Source organism: Coloeus monedula, assembly GCF_965178545.1.
Source record: "Coloeus monedula genome assembly, chromosome: 5".
Classification (NCBI taxonomy): Eukaryota; Metazoa; Chordata; class Aves; order Passeriformes; family Corvidae; genus Coloeus; species Coloeus monedula.
Window position 1 is genome coordinate 40778521 of NC_138785.1, and position 19817 is coordinate 40798337.

Consider the following 19817-nt stretch of genomic DNA (forward strand, 5'->3'; position numbering starts at 1 on the left):
TTAGAGTTAATCTGGCAATGTAAGTTTGATTTCTTATTTTCTGAGGAAAAAATATGCCTTGTTTCAGTTTCCATAGCTACTAGTGTTCAGTTGATGTATTTGCTATGCAAAAAATAAGCTTTTTTTCAGTTTTGTAAATTTAGTATACTCTATATTGCAAGATTTTTGAATAATTTTCTTGGCCTAGAAGGAACAATTTACTGCAGTTTAGTAAAATGATACTTTACAATTAGTTATCATCAGATTCTCTTCTAACATAGTTTCCTACAGCTTATTTGTGTTCTCATGTTATTGCCAGATCCCTACAGTCTCCTAAATCTCTTCAAATCTGGTAACTAAATTCTGCACCTTGGCAGAGGAGTAGATGTCTGAAGTAATAGGTTCTTATAAGATTCAGGTTTAGGTAAAAGAAGTGTGATTTAGGTAAAAGAAATGTTTAGGTAAAAAAATAACATCATTTTATTCTTTATTCTCCATAATACAGAGGGAGGATGTTCTGTGAACTGAGGCAGAACTCACAGCAGAGTGAGCCAGTTGTGGGTGGCCTATGCTTGTATCTCACAGAACATCTTCTGCCTAGCCTTCAAGAGCCAAGTGCCGCTAGTTCCATGGATTAGTGAAGAACGTGTGCTGGATTTTTTTTTATTGGCACAGGATCCAAATTACGGTTACTCCTAGTTTGTGGAGGAATTAAATATACATTGCTATGCAGGGTGGTATTTAAGCAAATGTGTAGCTTTAGCTAAATATTTATACTCAGATTTTCCCATGCTGACAAATGTTTGAAATGCTTTCTGAACTGAGGCAATAGAAATTTGTCTCTTGAGGCAGTGAGCTCTGCAACTTAACAAATTCATAGAGAAGTTCAGAAAGGTATCAATTTAGGTGGTGAAACTGAGAGCCTTGATGCTATCTCTGGGCAAATAACAACAAAATCAGACTTTTTGCTAGATTTGAACAATGATAATTTCTGTTTCAAATGTAAGGGAGTTTGTTTTGTTTTGTGTTTTTAATGTGTGTGTCACTTCACTTCTGTATGCCCATTTTGTTACTCTGGTCATACATTACTGTCATAAATGAAACTTTTTTTTCAGTTGAATTTAATTTTAATGCCAATAGCTCAAAAGAAATGCTTTTAAACAGCAGGATCTGTAAGAGATCATTAAGTTTGTCTTGAAATCAACTCTCTAAAACTCTCTTACATGTTTTGGTTTTCTCACAGTACATTGAAAATTTAATTCTTAAAACTGTTCATCATTGAGAGATTACCATCCATTTCTATATGTGGATAATATATGACAGGGTTTTTTTTCTATGATTTTCACAGGGCTATTCAATTGCTGTTTCTACGGCATAGTTTGAGAAACATTAAGAAAATTATGGCATGTTAGGTTTAATTATTCCAAAAAGAATTTAATATTAAAAAATGTTTCCTTCAATAAATAGAGGGTGATGACCAGAGAAACTCAAAACTTCTATAAATACTTTGTCTTCATATAGTAATTTCAGCCACAGAGATAAAATGGCAAATTTCATGTGAGAAATAGTAACATTTCCTAGTTCAGCATTCAGAATCACTGGACATAAATATTTTGCTGATGCTGACAAAGAGTTTGTATATTCCTTTTGTATTTTTTGGCTTGCAAGGCAAGAGTAATCACTCACAGCAGTTTATAATTCTTAAAGCTCTGGTCTTAAATCTCTTACCAAGAACTTGCCCGTGATAAAAGTACTTACAAAACTTTAGCTTATTCAACAGTTTTGTGGTTTGGATGTCCCCTTGCACTGGGACTGTTGATTTTAATTATTTGCAACAACAAATGCATTACTTTAATAGACCATAAAATAAATGCTGATGGAATATTTCTGATTAAATTACATGAGGAGATGTCAGTAGACTCACTGCTCTAACTAATCCTAATTATAGTAGTATGTGTACAGGTTGTCCCCTCTACCATAGGATAATGATTAACCCCACAATTATGTGCATTAATTCTGTAATATGATACTATACTAGTTTCTTTAAACATATGACACTGCTAAGTAAGTAGATTTTATAAGTTCATAAATCCATGTTCTAAAACCAGTACAACTATGAAATTATCTGAGTTTGAGGCATAGCCAGCACAACTAAGAAGTTATGTGAGTTTAAGGCATATACTTCGTAAAAGTCAGAATGTATGTGAAGGGAAATGCCCAGATTTATGACTTGGAATTCCATTATAAAGTTTTTTTCCTAAAAGCTGTGCTTACATAGATAGTGAGTTTTGCATTTAACCTCAATTCTTTAAAGCAAGTCTCTTTTATCTTGAATATCACTAGATGATATTACAAGAGAGTCTTGGTTTGAGTGGTGTTACAAGGTCATCTGTTTTTAATTTAAAGAATTATATCAGTAGATACGTTCTTATCGCTGAGCCCAATTCTAAATGAAGAGAGAATTCCTCTATGTTTAGCTTCCTAAAGAACTAAAAATGATAGACCATATTCATAAAATTTATTGTGCCACTTGTTATCAGACCGTGCTGTTGGTTTCTTATACTTAGCATAAGTACAAAAAGAATAAATAGACTTGCTTTTGTAATCTAAGCAGTCCCTAGTTTTCTCCAGGAAGCTGTCTTGTTGCTGGATGCCATTGATAAAAAAGAAGGAAAAATGGTCAAACTTTTTCTATTTACTAGAACATTAAAAATAATTGAGAACTTCTATTTGGACTCTTTTGCTTCTGCTATGCTTAAATGATCAATGGGGAAAACACCCAGGAGGAGTCATCTCTGAAGAGCACAGCAATTTTGCTTGTTGTCAAGTTATGCAGATGTTCATTTTACATTAATTTGCTGTGTGATTCAAGCAGCTTTCAAATTAATGTAATCAATAACATTAATGACCTTTAAAAAGCAAGGGAAGTATTAGCAATGGAATATTAAATATAGAAACCTTCTGTATTTGATATCAAGTTGTCTATCAAACTACAGGTATTTCTAAAATGGTGGGCACTGAGAGAGATATTAGATTTGTTAACCAGATACTGAAAAACCAGATGTGTGGCAATAAAAACTTCCTTCTCTGACTTTCTCTTCATTTCTTCATACATACAGATTCATTTCCCCTGTTAGCTGTATGCACTGATACAAACATCTCTTGATCATAATTTCTTATGTGTAGTGTGCAAAAATGCTTTGCAGATGCTGAACTTAAAATTGTCACTTCAGCTACGATTCAAATGGACACAGGAATGCAATTTCATCAACACTATAAATGCTTATGCTTCCATTGTCTTTATGCAGCTGTCTTGAGGACCATATGTACATGTAATTATATAGCTTTATTACACATAATTTTTCTTCCCATTTTCTTTGTTTTCTTCTTTTGAGTATGGCCATTTGTGTTGCAGTCACTTAGTTCTTTTTTTTCTGATAGGTCTCTGTACAAACTAAGACCAAATACTATGACTTTTAGAGAGAGACATGGATGAAGGCCAGATATGATCGTGAACCCACATTGGAATATCTGTTCCATAAAAAAGAATGTAATGACCCATTACTTAGGTTTTTGAAACTTACATTTTCTTCATTTTCTTATATTTTTATCATACAAATAGTGATTTCAAAGGCTTCAGAAGAATATAAACAACATAATTACAACACTATTTCTGAAGTATAGTGCATGGGTCAAATTACAGTGGTGGTGAGCATCATCATATTTGGCTTCCTGTGAGATACCTCTTATTCATTCATCATCTCTAACTTGTGTTTTCTAATTGTTTAAGTGTTTCATGCATTTTTACTAGGCTATGACTGGGTTATAGTATTTATGCTAACAGTAATGTATAGGTAGATGTTTTCCTGTAAGTCTAATCCTCAACATTTCTATGCTATTTTACTGTCTGTAAGCTAAAAAAAGAGAACAAAAAAAAGTAATAATAAGCATCCCCCCAAAACAAAACCTAAAAAATAAAAAATCAAAAACAAACACAAAAAAAGCCCATAATAATGTCCACAAATGTTATTTTTAATTGTGTTGAGTAATGTTTTATTTTTCTGTGTTTCCACTAGAGCTAGGTGATACTAATTTTTATTTGAGTTGAAAAATTAGGAGATGGGTGTTGTAAAGGAGTTGAACCTTGATAGTGTGCCCTAGCCAAGCCATTTTTAGTTATTTTTACCAAAGCCCTCAGAGTGGGACCAGGCTGGAATTACCCTCACTGCCTTCACCTGGCCTTTCCACCTTCAGCTGCAGCACATCAGCCCCAAGAGGGTTTTTAAGCTCCAGACTGAAGGCTGGAGGGGAGAGGTAGGCTAGGTTTCTATTTGTTCTTTTGTTGTTTGAATTTCCTGGACTAACTTGGCTGCTGATCACTGGATGGGTTTTGTTGCTGGCATCATCTTGATGCTGCTTGCCTGGATTAGGGGCCCCACCTGTTAAGAGCCCTCAGGAATTCATCAAGGACTGAAAGGTAAACTGTGCTAAATTGGGAAAGAAGAAGCTGAAAAACTAAATACCAAGACAGCAAGGAATAGATAAAAAAGGACTGTGCTGCACTGGATTGAAACCAATCATATTATCAGAAAGTGCGTGTGGAGCTTGTGGACAGAATAGAGAAACCAATCAAGCAGTGTGAAATCTCATGTGCAGCTGTTGCAAAATGTATAAGTAGAGTATTATGTAAAAGTAGGTAGAATGTATAAGTAAAATGCATAAGTAGGTAAAATATATAAGTAAGTATAGTGCATAAGTACTGTGTTATGTGGAAGTTGTAGAAAGTGTAAGTATGAAAATGTGTAAGTAGAGTGATATACATGTATAAGTAGTATAAGATAAACAAGTGAAATGTATAAGTAGGTAGAATGTATACATAAGCAAAGCGTATAAGTAATGTATGATGTCAAAGTTGTGAGATGTGTGAACACGGGTATTTTAAACAATAAGACACTTCTGCGTAATCATATTGATTTGTTGATTAGAAGGCATGAGTTCCTGCAGATGGGGAAGAGGGCAAGAACAATTTCAGTGGAAATATTTTCCATTTTCTGGTAACTTTTTGGTAGTGTTAGTGTAAGGGGGTGTTTTCTTTGGTTTGAGATTTCAAATAGAAAGGCATTTAATATTAGTTATTGACCCATATTGTACTACTGCATGTGTTTCGATCATAAGTTTTTTTCTGAACTGATAGTTGTTTCCTCATCTCCCCCACCTGGAGCTGCAGTATATGGGAATTGCTTGTCATTCTCTTAGTTTTTCAATAATCTAGACAGGTTCAGAAAAGTTCCCTAAAGTTTGTGTAGTATTTAAAAGTAGGCTTCTTGAGCTTCTCTAAGGAAAAAAAGGCAATGCTTTGTATGTTATATTTATCGGTCTTAAATTTTGTTTTCCTTTTAATATGTAAACCATTTTCCAAGGGGAATTATCATTTAATTCTTTTGCTCTCCACTTACTATTTCATTTCACTTTTAAGTCATCAGCACATTTGGCAATTCTACAACTAGTTTCTCTGTTTTAGTAATTTATGCAGATTAGAAGCAATGAAGATCTGAAAACTGACTCCCCTGTGGCCCTTTTCAACACTTTACTTTCTAATCACTTTACTTTAATCAGTTCTTTATCTGTTCCCATGTTTAACGTGAATCTTTCCTGCTTGCAGTTTAAGATGAAGATTATCATTTGAGACACTATCAAAGACTTTATGTAGATCCAAATTATTGTGCTTGTACTCCTATTATCAATTGTATTTCTAATCGTCTCAAAAATAAAAGGTGACTGGTTGTCAAGATTTAAATTTCTTTAAAAGCATTATGAAGGTAAACTGTATTTGTTTTAAATTATTGGAAGTTATTTAACTCTCGTCTTTAAATGAGCTGTATGCTGTTGTGTAAACTGCAAATTTTTAAGGTCAGTTCTGTCACTTGTATTAATGCTACCATGTGTCACTCAGTGTGTGTGTGCACTGACACACAAATAACAGCTGTAATGAGGCAGGCACAGCAATGAGTAGGAATTATTTTGCAGTTTCAGCACATGCAAAGAAAATTACTGTAGAACTCTTGAGGGGTGAAAGAGAGTTATGTACCTTTGGTCCTAACAGATCAGAAGAGACTGAGTACTTAGACAGTCAGAGAATGAACCTCAAAGTTGTTCTCCTCTGTCCATTGCCAGTCTTTGTGTTAGAGAGATAGTAAGATCATTCCAGATGTTAAATACCTTACTGGACTTTGAATGTGAGTGACCTTCTGCTGAACCTAAGACTGATGTCTATGATTGTAGGTCATAATAACATGACCTATCACTATTCATTAGATTTTTAATTTTCAAAATACACTCTAGACTTAATCATGTTTAGAATAATATCTTGTGTAATACATGAATTTTTCATTTATAGCTGAGAACATTTAAGACAGAGAAATTAGAAAGCTTAAGGAAAATGAGAAAAACTTAGAGCTAAAATTACATATATATAATTCAATCTTTTCAGTCTAGTAGTTAGTGTCTGACCAATTACAAAAAGGTTTTTCTGTTGGCAGCTGCTGAAGCAGGTTGACACTGATTAGTTCTGAGTAACTTAAGTCAGGTTTTCCCTACTTAATTTTACCATAAATATAAAAGAACTTGATGATCTCAAAGGTCTTTTCCAACCTAGTTCATTCTGTGATCAAAATTATAAAGGTTTATTTGAGAATCTAAGGATAAATTTGAAGATAATGGTTATATTTTTCTTATTTTGATTACAAGTAAAATTAAATGGAATAATGGGCACGTGTTAGGTGTTCAAGACAGGCATGTAATTCAGGATAGTTTGTCACTTGCATAAATTATTCTGACAAAGTTAAAGAGAATTTAAAATGCAATAAAATGAATACAAATTGATTCAGCGTCTGGAGGGAGCCTACAAGAAAGATAGAGAGGGAGTTTTACAAGTACATGTGCTGACAGGACAAGGGAGAATGGATTCAAACTGAAAGAGAATAGGTTTAGATTACATACCAAGAAGAAATCCTTTACTGTGAGGGTGCTTAAGGCCCCAGAACAGGTTGCCCAGAGAAACTGTGAATGCCCCATCCCTAGAAGTTTTCAAGGCCAGGTTTAATGGAGCTCTGAGAAACCTGGTCTAGTGAAAGGTTTCCCTGCACATGGCAGGGGGTTTGGAACTAAATTATCTTTAAGGTCCCTTCCAACCCAACACATTCTATGATTCTACAAATCACTGCTAAACTAGCAAAATTGCACTGTATACATTGAAAAGGCTCATATGATCAAATGCATGTTGAAGCAAAGACACTGACAGAGTTCAGATTCTACTATCTCACAGTCACGTACCCAAAGAGACTACCCTGGGATGCACTCTGAAGATTAACAGTGAAAAAACCCCACCAAGTAGTTTAAGTAGTAGCTGTAGATCAAAAACTGCCACCAAAGAAAACAGATTCTTTCACTTGTAGGGATGCCTGAATTCCTCAATGTTTAGTGAGGCGTGATAGAAAAATTGCATGCTAAAATACAGTACAAGACTGCATTTTACAGTATGTAAAATAAATGTATTTGACAAGAGTATTAGATTAACACATTCTTAAATAACACTTCAAAAACTCATCAAAATGTTTAAAGACAGAAGAAGTTGGTAATGTTTTAGAAAGGTCTTTTTGCTCACTCTGCTCTGGTACAAGGTACAGTGAGTGGCTACCATGGTAACATACTTAATTTAGCAATCTTCAGATCTACACTGGCCTCAGTTTTGTGAACACCTTTTTCAAAGGGCAATGCTAGAATAGATGTTTGCCACCCATAATTATAGCTATTAATCACTTTAGATAATACAAGGATGTGTCAGCTCTGTATTTGCCTAGTAGCAGATGCTTGTGTGATGAAAAGGCCCATACAATCAAAAACATATGCTGAAGTTTGGAGCAGTTGTATCCTTACAGTGAGAATGGCAAAAGTTTAGTCAATGTTTACAATAAAAATATCCTGTTTGCTATAAAATAAACTCCAGTACACCCAAATAGAAGAATGTTGATGTCAGTATCAAATAGTCAAGAAAAAAAAAAAGTAGGTGAAAATAAATGGAATGTATTGTTCTTTTAGTATGCAACTGAACAAAAAGTGGAGGTAACCTTTATTAAAAATACTTTCTTCCTTTTACATAATAAAACGGCCCAAAAAAAGTGTGGATTTCCCACGCTATTTTTCATCATATGTTTATATGATTTTATCTTTCTTACCCTTTAGACCACAATGTATTATTTTAGCACATAACCCTTTGTACAGGATATCTTTGCTTACAGCTGAGACTGTATGTAGCTATCCATTGTGCAGTCCCCAAAATAAGGAATTATCTGCTCAGAAGCCATTTCAGGTTATCATTGCTAACACAAGGAGAATTTGTAAGGCTAAAAGATGACTGATTTTAGTCCATAAACAAATACATGTTTTTTTCAATAATAAATTTTTAAAACTTCATGAAATATGCATGATCTGTAAATTTCTACATTTGTGTTTTTGTAAAAATTTGTTTGTTTTTTGAAGGTTTGCAGGCAACAAAGTACTTGATTTAGAAATACATGGATATCCCTTTCAAAATGGTGCTTCTACCCCGAATTATAATTCTAACACTTGTCTTCATCATTTGTGCATATCTGAAGTTTCAACTCAGTATTTTCTGGTTATTTCTGAATATTCAGTAGCAGATAATTATTTTATTGCCATGAAAGATGTTATGATCTTTCCTAAGGTCATGAGTCCTTCAAAGATAAGGGACAAAAGCTATATTGGGTCATGAACAGGTTTCAGTGCAGAATTTCCTTCTCCCAAAATATGGTTCTCAAACATTTTAAACAGAGATGGGAATGCAGTGTATTTTTTCATGACATTCCAATAAGTAATAGTGTTTTAAATGAAACTAAACTCCTTTTTGTTATCTATCTTATATTTCTCAGTGTTTCAGATTATAAAAGCTGACATACTGACACAGAGTAATTTCTACCCCATTTTTACTCACAGAGGTAAATCTGCCCCATTTTTTACTACGTAATAATTTCTTTACTAAAGATTAGTGACTTACTTTCTGAAATAAGATTTAAACAAAAGATATATTGAGCTGCCATTTTTTTTATAGTGTAAATATGAAGGCTCTTACAAGTATAGTAAATAGTGTAGGAAAGAATGAAAAGTTTTGTTCATTCCTTATGTTTACAAATAACTTATTTTCCTCACCTCTCCTTGTACCTTCCCACTCAACTACTTTTTTTTTTTTTTTTCTACAATGAAACTCTGGGAGCACTGTCACTAAAAACTTTGTTAATGGCAGAAATGAAAACAGAATGTTTTTTACCAAAAGACTCTACCTGAAAATTTTGCTCTTGAAATAGAGTGAAACACTGCTATCATATGTGATCGTGGGGGCATTTCATAGTTTCATACTGAAGGCAAAAGCAAAGTTTCAGTTACCATTTAATAGCTTTAAAGTGATGAAAAGAAATGAAAAACAACAGATGCACTGAAGTGAGACAGTAAATTTCATGTGCTCTTATCAGAAAGCTGCATTTATGAGACTTCCACTCTGTTGGGATATGCCTCCAAATGCTACAACCTAACAGGAAATAAGGCAAGATTTCTACAAAATTTATATTCTGTGATCACTGAAGTAATGAAAAGAATGAGAAATAAGTTGATTTTAGCTCTGGAAATAGCTTTCCTTGTTTCTTGAGTTTTTAAGTTAAGAATAAGTTATTTGATGCAGAAAATGTAATGAACTTTTAAAATCCATAACTAAATGGGAAATATGAGCTATTAGTAAATATTTTTCTTAACTCTTTGCATGTACCATACAACAGTACCCTATGCTGAATTGCATACAGTATTTATTTATTTGATGTCATAATACCTCTGAGTCAGGATGCTGTTGTATGAGACAATGTTCAATTAGGGAAATAAAAAACAGCCTTGACCATTAGAACTTAAATCAGAAGTGCTAAACAAGAGCAGATGAAGAGGAAAGGAACAAGATTCAAGAAACTGCTGGACTACAAAATTCTCTGTAGGCATAGTCACTTGGATTTCAGATATTGTTGAAAAATCTGTAGCTAGTGCTTAAAAAGAGTGCTAAAATATGCTTAGATTATATAAAGGTGTTTTGCCCATAAATGCAAAAATAAGTGGGAGGTCAGCACTTAGGAGCTACCCGAATCACATTGAGATAATTTCTTTTAACCTTTTTGAAATTCTCAGAGCATATCATATTTCATGAACCCTGCAGCTTCCTTGATGAGAATCAGAGAAATACACAGAGGGGAACATAATTAAGATTAATCCATATATATTTAACTAACTAATGAATGTGGTTTGCTTACAGTGTGTATTCTGAGATATCACTAATAATACCTTATCTTCTTTGAACAGGTAAATATCCCATTTCAACAGATTGCCAAAAGAAACTGCAAAAGACTTTAAAGGTAAGGACCTCCTTAAAATGATCATTCCTTCTGGTTTATCAGAAAAAAAAAATGGAGAATGTTAATTCTTTTTTACTATCTGGCTGATAACAAAGAATTGTAGATGGCATTAATCAATACAGACTTCCTGTTCCTGAAGCTGTTTACATATAAAAGACAAATTTTCACTTTAGTCTTGTTTAAAAGGATAAGCTCAGTTAATTTGGTAACTGCAGAAAAAAAAGGATTCATGTGTGAAAATAAAATATTAAAAGCTTGTAACATTTTTACCATATTTTTCTTTGTGCAAGATTAAAAAGAATACTGTTGAGCTACTAGAAAATAAACTTGGTAAGGATTCTTTTTTTTTTTCAATATGAGAGCTTTCTAACTTCACTTTTTAAAAATTTTTTACCTGATACAACTTTCATTCCTCTAAGAAATATAAGTTTGACTTTAGTTTCAAAGATTTAATTAATTTTGAGAGCTCTTTAGCTTTAGAATACATTTGGTTTGCTTTCAGTTGTGGGGAATACCTCAGTGTCATATTGTGTCCAGACTTCTATTTGTGGTACTTTGTTGTTCTTCAGCTATGTCTCCGGTAGAAAATAGTTGATTTTTAAAATCTTCTGTACACCCTTACAAAAAATATTCTTGTCTCTCAAGGACAGAGGTAACAGAAGACAAGTTTTCACTAGAACTGTTATTTTTAAGTCATCAAGTTAGAGAGGATGACAAGGGCATTGTGGTCTGCCCTAAGCTTGGATCTGTTAACCAGAGAGAAAGAACGAGCAGTAATTTAGTGTTCCAGTCATCATCTCTGTGCCTACTTTATCTTAAAACAATTGGTATTTTAAGAGCCTGTCACATGTCATTTATGCATATGTTTTAATGCATACACTGTAGGACAGGAGATCCTATATCAATTAATATTTAGCCGTACTTTTCTACCCTGCCTTGGGAAAAAAGTCCCATAATTACTGTATCTTCCCAAAACATAGCTTATTAATTACAGATATTGATGGAGAAGTACTGAAAAAGTTCCACAAGTTTTTGGGTATTGTGCCACGTAACATCAGAGTACTGGACTTTTATGGGACAAAAACATGTAGGTGGAGTATCTAAGCTGACACAAAAAGTCAAAGGCTCATTTCAGAACATGTCGTATTCCCAGACTGACTAAGGACTTCAAGCCTGGTCTTATCTCCCAGAAGAATTCCTGAAATATGCAGCCTTTCACTATTTCGTCTTTGGTCCTCTTATTCTTTTTTCTGTTGTTGTTTTTTTTAAACTTTCTTTCAAAAATCTTTTAGAAATTTTTTTTTTTCTTCTTGATTGAAATGCCAGGGTACTGTGAGATATGGGGAGCCACTTTCATGCTGCCTCAGTGTGCTACCTAACCCTCTTTGTATTCTTGCAGTACACCTGCAATGCTTAGATTCATCAAAAAGCTCAAAATTTTCAGTAGTCTATTATATTTTGGAAGTTATGAAGGAAATCACATTATAAAATGGCTAATGTTTTTTGTATGTGCTGATGTCTTGCCAAGTTTGTTCCATTTTTCACTCTTGCTTTTCAGGCTTTGTCTTTAAATAAAAATATAATTGATGAGGTAGTTTGTTACTTTCCCAAGTACCTCAGGTAGACTTTGACCGTGCCAAGATTTAAGTAGTATTGGCTAAGTGAAAATATTTCAGTAAAAGTAGGAAAGAAGGAACCCTTAGAGGTGAAAAATACGGAAGGGTTAAAAAAAGCATACTTAAAAAAAAGGACAGAGGGGAAAGAGAGGGTGCCATACTCCAAGGTCCTATTTGAATGCCACTGAGGGTGCCTAGGAGAATCATCATTGAAGGACAAAGTATCAGGATGAGAAAATATATGTCACATTTCTGACAGGTAGACCTAACTATGAAAAAAAAAAAAGCCCTATTCAGCATAGGAGGTTAAGGGAAGAATAGAACTAATGACATTACAATCCTCTTGAGAAGTCTTGTTTTGTTTATTAAATAAGCCACTCTAGTAAGATAAGTAAGAAGAACTGCTTAGTCTGGCAGTGTTAATTGATGCTGTCCTGGGAGTTTATTGTTATGTATTACTCTTTTTGTCCTTTTGTGTAAAGATGTCAGCACATTGTACCTGACAGGATGTACTGTATATTTTAAATTATTCTAATTGGGATAGAAAAATGGCCATCAATTCTTGCTGCTCTGTATATCTACTGCGTGAATTTAATTTGTACATAATAGTACTTCACAAGTATGAAGTTTATTTTAGGATGTACTTTAAATGAGTTCTGTTTCTATGAAGTCTCCAGATGCAAAGTAGTTTATTCCATCCAGTTAAGTTTTGACACATATAGATATATTTCCCTACAAAAGTACAATGAACACGTGTATACAACACATACATGATAGGAAATGAGGACAAGAGGTAAAAGGAATAGAGGCTTTCAAACCTGTCATGAGATGCTTAGAAGAGAGTTAAACAGAATCTTGCACTCTTTCTTGAGCACAGCTTGTATTGACAGCAGTGCTACAATCCAAAGACAGGGACAGGAAAGGGCAAGTATCAGCTTTGTTCTGTATTTCATATTATGTCATGAGTGTGTGGAATGCAAGGATGGGCACACTGTATCTTGTGCAAGTGGTTGTAGCAATGTGGGTTTTCCCCTTACTTCTGTACTTCTGGGGAATGTAAGGTCTTAGAGATAATTTAAAGCAAAATGAATACATTTCATTGCAGTGAATTACTTCAGGAATGCTGTTTGAATCATGAGGGCAAGTATTTCCAAAGAAGATAGCTTTCTATCCTTCTGAATTCATTTATTATATTGATGCAGCTTTTAGCCATTTCAAAATATAAAACAGTTTGGTTTTTTTACCTCTTAAAAAAATACTGGTGGAGATTTTTTTTTTCTGAATTTCAGTAAAAAATTGAAAAATGAAAGTACTGTTTTTAATTTTATTTCTGTAACACAACTGAGCAATCATGTGTGTTCAGCTTTGGGCCAATCCTGTCTATATTGAACACTGTAAATATTGCTCTTTGTGGTAAAATGTGATGGAAGTGCCTTGAGGGTATGTATGCTAAATATTTATTTATTGCATGGCCTATTACCTAAGTTTTTGTCTCCTTAGACACATGTATATTAAGTACTAGAGCATTTCTGTTGAGATTATTTAGCCTATGCATTAGGAAGAATTATGAATTCAAGAATCTATCATCCATTTTGTTTAAATCCTCATTTGCCAAGCAGGTGTGTTTTAATGGGAGAAAAAATACAGTTCCCAGCACTCCAATTTTCAGCTATGTGACTACTTCTCTTTCTTTAAGACAGAAATAGCTGTTGAGTGAAAAAGAGATTGAAAACCACTGCATATGTCCTTCAAGAGATTCTCTTGACCCTCAAAGGACTGAAGTGACTTGGAAGACTAGTTTCAAGAAAAATCAATGCAATTTAGGAGATGACATCATCCAGCAGACAAAATTACTTCAGGCAGGATCCATAAACACACTTAAACATTGCAAGATCTAATATTCAGAACCATCTGCAGACACCTACATTCTCTGTATTGTGCACAAAAAGAGTTAAGCCCCTCTGAATGAGATCCACAGTCAAGAATCTATGGAGCAGACATTTGCCTATAGTTAATCATTAGGAAATCCTAAGGTAGGGTGGAAATGATAGTGAAGTGACAGAATTTCTAATCCTCTCAAGGTTTAGGATTAATGCTACTTCAAGTGACTAAACCTTGTTCTTGTTTCTTTCTTTAGGATATAGAACTGAGGTTACCTTTTAAAAAATGTAATAGGAGATCTGAAGGGCACAATTATTATGCGTTCTACCTACTGTACTCTGGAATCCTGTGACTGACTATAACAGGACCCTGGCAAGTTTTCCACGCAAACAGAACTTCTTACCTTCCATCTAGTGAGAGTCATACTCACTAATAGAGAGTTAATTAGAGAATTAATACCAGGCAGCACTAATTTCTTCCTGTCCAGTTGAATCGAAATTCCAGATATAGTAAACTGAAGAGAAAGGGTTTGTTTGGGCTCAGTGGTTAAATTTGGAGAATAGAATTAGAGTTCAGGTCTATTGCCATGCATATGGATTCAATATGTAATTTACATGAAATATATAGTAATTACATAAATATTCACTGATTAGATAAGTGAACTTCCTTTGGCCTGTTCTTGGACACTCAATCCTATTTAAAAAAATTAGATTTTAAAAAATCAATTACTTTCTATTTGTAGTATCTTTACATGCAGACACTATTTGATTCAGTGTCATCAGTCTAAAATATGTACAGCTAAATTTTTTTGTCCTGAATTATTCAAAGAGAAGGAATATTCAGGGGTTTTTTGCTTTTTTTTTCTGAATTTTTCACAGTGTAACATCATACTAACACTGAGAAATGCATAAAAATTCGTAAATGTTTTCTCTCTCCTTATCTATTAAATAAGGCTTCTTAGTAGGAAAACTACTTCTTCATTTGGAATTTTATAGAATAGGAATAAATCCCAAAGCTCCCACTACTTTTTCTAATTGAGGGATTTGGGATTTTTTTTTTTTAAACATAAACTACTGCTTCCGACAACTTAGTGTCATTAGCTGGATTTACACAAATCCTCTACTCAGGAACAGGAATTGACTATAGAAATTCTCCTGCTAACCTCACTTGCCCGACAGTAAGAAAAGACAGGAATCTATTCTGCCTTTTTCATGTTGGCATACGGCATGCCAGTTGAGGGATTAAAATTTAAATTTCAACAATGCATTGGGAGAAGAAAAGTAGCAGTCTCTGTCAGTAAGCAACAGTAATTACTGATCTTCTCTACTTGGGGTTTTGCTTACTTAATCTGTGTAATTATTACCACCATCCCTCCTATCTTTGGGATTCAGGATGTGTGCACTTTCATGTAGTTGTATCTGAATCTTGTCATGCGCCTGAGTTCCAGCAAGTGTTATGGAGCAAACTGGTTTGGGAGCTGCTGCATATTCCAGGGGAAAAAAAGTGTTTAAATCTCCTGTCCCTTTTGTTTTTTCTACACCAAAAACAGTTGTCAGGCTCTGGAACAAGCTGCCCAGGGCAGTGGTTAAGTCACCATCCCCAGAGGTATTTGAAAGACGTGTAGACATGACAGTTGGGGACATGGTTTAGAGGTGGGATTGGTAATGTTAGATTTGTGGTTGAACTTGATGATCCAGTCTTTTCCAACATAAATGATTCTATGATTCCTACTGAATGCCCCTGAAGCAGGAAACAGCAGGAGACAAAAAACCCTAGCCTGTCCCAAAGGAATTGTACCCTAACTGCTCTCCTTTCTAACCCCTTCTCATATCTTCATTCCTCAATCTTCATCTTGTACTCCTCCAGGTACAAGATTTCCAATTTATTTTTGCTTACAGAATATCCCCTTTGGCTGTTTTTTATCTTGTACAGTGAAGGTTTCACTTTGAAATGCTCTGATAGCCTCAGTTACACATGTGTCTTGGAGCTTTGTTATTTCATGGGTCAGCCTTCTGGTAAACCATTTTTAAGATGCCATATACTAATTTATAGAAAAGGCTTGAGAAAATGAGTATAATATGTTTCAAACTGACACACAATTTGTGGATTGTTGCTGTCAGTAACCTAAGAACACAAGAATATATCAGAGATAGATGACAAGATATGCTTATTTTATGGTACTCAATTTAACAGCTGAACTCTGAACTCATTTAAAGTGAAAAAAAGTATTAATATTGCAATTTATCCAGTTGAAGTGATTTAAGGAGATAGAATAAAATACCCAACTGAAAAGTTACTCCTGTTGCTATTAAAATTGAGATAAGAATTGTTATTGCCAAAGTAGCACTGTATGTAATTAGACACTATTTAATAACACAGGTAATGAAGCAACTGTAACTTTTCTGCATTTCAAAACCTCTACATTTTCCAGTTTATTTATTTTACTTCTTTTTGCAGAAGCAAGTTCTTGCTTTCCACCCCAGGTTTGAATTGGTAAACCACACAAGTTTAATAAAGCATGCCTGAGATATTTTGGTTTGTAGGGTTTTGACACTTGATTCTTATGCTATCTTTTCTTATTCATTCCATCACGTTTCAATTGAGCAAAACAAATTAAAGCTGAACACAAGCTTGCTTTTCCCTCTCTTGTTGTTAGTATCTGGAGGTCCTGTTTTCAGAGTCATGTGTCTGTTTCAGAGATTGTGCATCTCTGCTTCACTGATGGTTGTAAGAACAACTCAGCACACTATGTAAGCTGTCAAGGGTGTCTGTCAGGGAGATATTGAGCCATAATGCATGAAATAAACATGAACTAAAAATCAAAGCAAAGCAAAGCAAAACTGCAGGGACTTGCTTATTTCAGACATAGGGTGGGATTTAAATTCTCAAAATATTGCCTAAATATGAGGTTTAGTCTATCATTATCCTCTTGTCCATCCCTCCTTCCCCTGATTCCAATTCTGTAATTGACTCACGCAAAATGGTACTAGCAATCATTGTAGCTTCTGAGGTAGTCTTTTATAGCTCCTGGTATCCCAGGCACATTTCTTTTAGTCAAAATTGTGGTTTGAGATTTGGTTGTCCAAGTGTATATTAAATTTCACATTTCATTATAATTTACATCTGCCAAGAACTGCTTTCTGTAGTTACATTGTATGGTGTTTCCTTCTGGTAACTAACAGGAAATGTTGTACATAGCATCAAAATTGTTGTAATCTTGGTATTTTAATGAACATATTTTCACCCTATATTCTTCATACTCTAGCTTTCTATTATTTTTTATATAGTTCTGTTTTCACTGGTATAATACGACTTTATCATATGCATTACATGCAGAGCATAAAGATCACTTTCTTCCAGCAGTCTGTAAATAGTAAAGGCATACTTCACCACCTTTTCATGTGATTGATTTTGTTCAGATTTTGCTCCGTTTATGTTCCTATTATGATCTTCCTCTTTAGCATTAAAAGCACGTGCCTCTCACAGCTGACATATCTTCTCCGTTAGGTCAGTTTTTGCCTCTTCTCTACACAGACTTTGTTCACAAGCTGATAGTTCTTTTCTTATAAAATTTATTCCTGACAACCAGTTGGTTGTCTCCAAAGACTAGGATATGTGAGTTCTCCATCAGACTCCTGTACTTAACCTGCTGCAGTTTGTGTGAGGCCAAAGGAGCACGCCAGCTGTGCACAGCAGAGAATTTGTTATCTGTTCAAGTCTTAAAAGTTTGTTCAAAGCCTTATTAGTCCATTTATAAAAGGAATGCTTTTATTTTGAATTAGATTTGCTTAAGACTAAAAAAAACTCTTTCTAGTATCTACGTCTTTTCCTGGTGCTATGTTTACCAGTACAGGGCCACCCTGGCTGCTGTCTTAGAGCAAAAGGTTGGCATGAGTTATCATTGTCCCAAGTCCTCCAGCAGGAGAAGGCTGATTTTCATAGTGGGGAGGTTCCTCCTCTCAAGGAGTTTATGAATATGGTTTCTTCTTCTCCTCAGTGTCACCTTGGGGGCACTATGTTTTGGTTAGCATGCTCTCACTCACTGTATGTATGTGCTGTGTTTTACATACTTGGGTTCTTGCTCTTTGTCTACTTGTTAACCTGGAAACTGTTTTTCCTTAATACTGGGGCTTTTTTTCCCTAATAACCAGAAGTTGACAGTGGTTGAGTTGTCTGTAAGCTCCTGGTTTCAATCTGTGCTTTTACTTCAAGGCTTCTGCTGTCATCCTGTGTCTGTATTCCTCAAGACATTTTAATGAAAGGCTGTAGACAGGTCTACAGAGAAAGTTCTTGATAGTACTGTTAGTTATGAAGCATTTGTAACACTGGGCATCACACAACATAACTGTGCACAGCGAAGCAAGACCTAAATCAGGTAGGTCCTACTTATTTGGAGAATTTGTGGCGTCACAAGGCATTTAAATTGTGTTAACCAGGGTATTACCTTTCCAATTAAAAGTACATGGCAGTTTATGATGCAAGCGGTGCTGGGAGGCAGACATATGCTTGTTTTTGCACTGTGGTAAATGAACAACAGTATTTGAGTTATGCAGAATTCTTTTTTTTTTTAAAAAAAGGATGCTTAAGCCAAAATGTCTACGTTTAGATTTGCATGCTAGAGTAACTATGCTTGAATTTAGAATTGTTAAGCAGTTAGCATCTCCTGGTGAAATAAGTGAAAGTTACTGAATGTATTCTACTAATAACAGCAGCAATGTTGTGATATGGAAGAGGAACATAGCATAGTGGTCTGAGCTGTAATTATTATTCAGACCGCCAGTTGCTTCTGAACATTAAATAAATCATGTTTGCTAGGATTATACTATTTTTTAAAAGGGAAGCAGTATTTACTATTCCTAGCTTTACACTGAAAATCTGGAAGAAAAAAAGAATTGCATTGTAACACAGTAACAAATACTGCATTTTTGGCTTTAGGAATCAAAAAGGAATCAATTTTATTTTTCTCAAATTTTATTAAATTTTGGTTCTGATCAGGTTAGTAGTCGGGTTTTCTTTCATGTATTCCTTCCTTTGTCTTCTTTCCTTCCCTCCATTCAGGTTGGTAATATCCTTTAACGGACCACAGTTCAATTACACTGGAGTTTCACCTAATTATGATGAGGGGATGTTTTCTTTGATCTGTGTATGGGAATTTTAACACTTTGACTGTTCAGCTGTGGAAAAGAATATCTACAGCTTAATGCTGTCTAAAAAATATTTTCAAAGAAGTATGATGTGCACATCATGGAAGTGATATAGAAAAAACCTCATTGGCTTTTGTAAATTTTTAAAAAGTAAACTCGTCTCTTAAAATTCATTGTAGAATGTTGATTCTCTGACATTTATCAAAATACTGTGGGTCATGGTTGCTTATCAGCATCATTTATTACCATCATCTGTAACACAGATCTGTATCTCCACTGTCTTTTGCCAGAATTTTCTGACAAATCAGCTGTCGCACAGTCTTTGGGAAAAAAAAAAAAAAAAAATTCAGGGTGTAACTTATTTCTCAACATAAAGCATCTTACAGAACGATTCATTACCAGCTCTGAAGTATAGTGTTTTTCAAATTTTTCAATTGAGTTGGAATGCACTAGAGTAGATGTTCAAAGTCCTGAAGATGAAACAAGGGCCAAGAACTTGCTCTGGTTAGTTGATTGCCCTCAAGATCAGCTTAAAGCATCATGCCCTTTCTTGTGTTCTCTTTCTGCCCTTCCCTTAAATTAAACAATGACATCACTTCAAAAGTGCATGTATCTTAAAAGTCTTAAAAAGGATTTTTATACTAATTCAGGAGAGAGACAATTGTTTCCTGGTCTTTCACAACACATCTATGTATCTGAAATGCCAGCCTCTTCAGTGTCTTAGAAGATTCAAC